At 39.9% G+C, this 3,217-nt stretch overlaps 1 pseudogene; it reads right to left on the reverse strand.

Annotated features, from left to right (window-relative positions):
• Positions 1 to 1,217: 1,217 nt before the first annotated feature.
• LOC139274268 (5S ribosomal RNA) lies at positions 1,218 to 1,336 on the reverse strand (annotated as a pseudogene).
• Positions 1,337 to 3,217: the final 1,881 nt, after the last annotated feature.

A 3,217-nucleotide genomic window follows, 5' to 3' on the forward strand; every position in this document is an offset into this window, starting at 1 on the left:
TGTAAACTTCACTCCCCCCCCCCCCCCTATCATTCCCTACACCTGATTTCTAAGTGTAGGCAAGGTTTTTCTGAGCGTACAAAAATCTACACTTACTCCATTCTAAGTTAGTTTCGAGTAAGTTTTCGCTGCCTAAACTTGAAAAACAGGCGTAAGTGGCTGGACACACCCCCTTTTGAAAAGAAAATCTGTTCTAAAATGAAACTATTCTAACTCACTAGAACTGGAGCAAACTAAATGTCGAGAATTGTAATTTCTAAGGTGCTCCATTCTAAACTAGTTGCTCCAAAATAATAGGAGCAACTCAGGCCGAAACTTGAGCCCTAAGATACTAATTCTGACATTCTGGTCCACTTCCTGCTTTACTAAATACCTTCAGGCCACATTGCAGGGCTACTGGAGAAGTTTGGGTTGCTATGACTACTTTCTTTCCAGTTGACAAAGCTCTATCAGTAATTAGTATGTATGTTGGAAAATTGGATCCATTTTAAATAACATGCATATTCACTGGATGCTTTGATAAGCAGACCACAGAAGTTGTATTTTGAACAACTGTGCTTGATGTCTGCTAATTATCTTCATGGTCATTATTCAGTCAGTGCCCTGCCACTGGCTCAATCTTTGTTTTCCATTAATGGGATCTGAATAAAAGGTTCATATTTAAATTGTGCCTTTTCTGAGACATTTACGTTTTAATGCTGCTTCCCTATAGTACACTGGGTTACAGTGGGTTACATGGTACAGTGGGTTACATGTGACTTTTCACCTCTGGGACCTGATTTATGGAATGGGAGTTCTTTCCTATTTGAAATCTGTAATGTATTTGCTTCATGGGTTCTTTGCTTAAGAATTCATCGCAACACATTGTTAATAAACCAACTTGTTCTTAGTAGCAAAGGTTTAACAATCACACTACACATTACCAGTTCATCCACGAGGCTCACAACTGAATACCTCATTGTAGATGACCTAGATTCAACTGACTGAGGTTTTATTGAGTGTTGTGAACATCACGTGACTGGCTAAGCCACTCACAATGCAACAGCTCTACACTATTTTGGTTACAACTTTAAAATCAAGTATCCCCTTTTAGTAAGGACACCAGAACTCACAAATTTCCAAATTAACTGGGAATTTTAAACAAATTAAAATTCAATTGTGTTCCAGAGGGTGATGATGCACTCCAGCCCCTCCTCTCACAGAAGGCCACGAGCTGAAGTCTACTGCACCAGGTATTCTGAGGTGGTCTCCCATCCCAGTAGTAACCAGGCCTGACTCTGCTTAGTTACTGAGATCAGATAAGATCAGGCATTTTCAGATGAGGATGGCTGTAGACTCAACAGGTCTATAAACCTGTAAGCATACTCACAGTTGCAAACATGACAACATCTATAAAAATCAACTTGAAATCCAAGTGAGGCCAAAATGGTGCTTGGAACAACGTTCTGTATTGGCAAGTCTTGTACAAGCTGTCCCAGCACTACCCATTGGCGCACTCCTGGATCACAAGATAAAGATAGTTGTTCCAGCCAAAGAGTAAAATCTACAGTTTTCAACTGGCTCTTTAATCCTAAACTTTCAATCAAAAATTTATTCCAGCAGTTGAATAATAAACTTAGAGGAGCCTTAACAGAGGCAACCAATAACCCTACTCATTAACACATTTCACAAATTTTAATTAAAAGCAAAATTTTAGCTGTTTTCTTGCTCTGAAGGTTCCGTCACCACATCTGAATAAAAACTTCTCCTGTCAGTCTGCCTAATATCTGCAGTGATTCCTCTTCTTGTGGATTCTGGGTTTTCAGTACTGATGTTCCTCCCCCGATTACAGCTTTCTGTCAGTAGTTGTATAACATTTTCCTTTGCAAGGAAAGAACATAATGTTAAAGGAACATGAGTGGCATGGATACATATTTTCCTCAATATGAGCACATGCATCCCATGATACAAAGGCAAGTAAGTGCATTGTCCCTTTAAATCCTTCAAAATGCTCCGAGCCCCTTGTGGTAGGCAATATGAGTTCACAGAATGCTTATGAGTTAACACAGTGCTTCGCTGTTTCCAGAGGTTCTTCGTTGCATTGGACAGTTTCCCTGAAACACAGTTGATTCCATAGAAAGAGCATGAGGTAAGGGGATGAGTGAAGCCTCAATCATTCACAGGAGGTGCCTTGGGAACAGTGCCTTGACCTACCTGGTCTCTCTTGTAATATTTTTGAACCTCTTCCTGAAATGCGTAGCTGTTCTTGGGGTGGTGGAGGTTGCAGTAATTGCTTCTGCAACCTCCCTCTATAGGGATTGAGCCACCCTCAATATCCAACAGTTTATCCCTTCTAACCATTACTTCAGCCAGTAAAATATACATGGATGCATGTGCAAAGTTGGGACTCCTTTTCTAGTACAGACTCGCCCCACCCCTTGAGATTGCTGCTTTCTCAGTGATTGTTGTTGGTGCTCTCTACAGGCAGCTCCCCACCTTGATTAGATTTAGCATTTTAAATGCTGTAGCAACATTGTATTTCCCTCCCTCCCAGTGACGGTAACACAATGAGGAGGTAGTATTGTTCCTACACCACCCCGGAGCAAAGGTCAGTAGAAAGATGGTGGAGTCACCTGGGCGGGTGAAAGTCCCCCCTACAGCTAACCTGCCAACTGGGACGAATCTTTGTTTTATGCCAAATGTTCTTTGAAAGGATTTGATAATGACAATCCCTTCTGATATAATAAATTGGTGACCTTTGGATCATTTTAAAAACATTGGTACTCACTTCAAGTAGTGAACATGTTAAACATATTTTGAATAGCTGTGCAAGATGGCTGACTGTGTTTCAGATTGTGGTGGTGCTTGCGCTTTAACATGTTATTGATAAAACAAAATGCATTTACTCTGTATATCAGTAAATAGGGTGCAATGGTGCTAAGAAACTTGAGGTCAAATTATTTTAAGTGGATGTATCTATTTTGCAGACCTTAATGAACTGTATTGCAAAAATGTTGAAAATTAAGTGTTCCTATAGTCATTCCTCAATTAAAACTTAAATAAAGTTTGTGATATTACAACTAAAGTTTGTCATAACGTTTTGAGGGATTTGCTGTAATAAAATCTTTTATCCCTCTTTACTTTCTTACATATTATACAGCCAACGTTCCACTATCCCTCAGCTACTGCTATCTCCATGCATGATTCAGTAAGGAGCACATTCGCAGGACAAGTGTCA

The sequence above is a fragment of the Pristiophorus japonicus genome, chromosome 9, assembly GCF_044704955.1.
Source record: "Pristiophorus japonicus isolate sPriJap1 chromosome 9, sPriJap1.hap1, whole genome shotgun sequence".
Classification (NCBI taxonomy): domain Eukaryota; kingdom Metazoa; phylum Chordata; class Chondrichthyes; family Pristiophoridae; genus Pristiophorus; species Pristiophorus japonicus.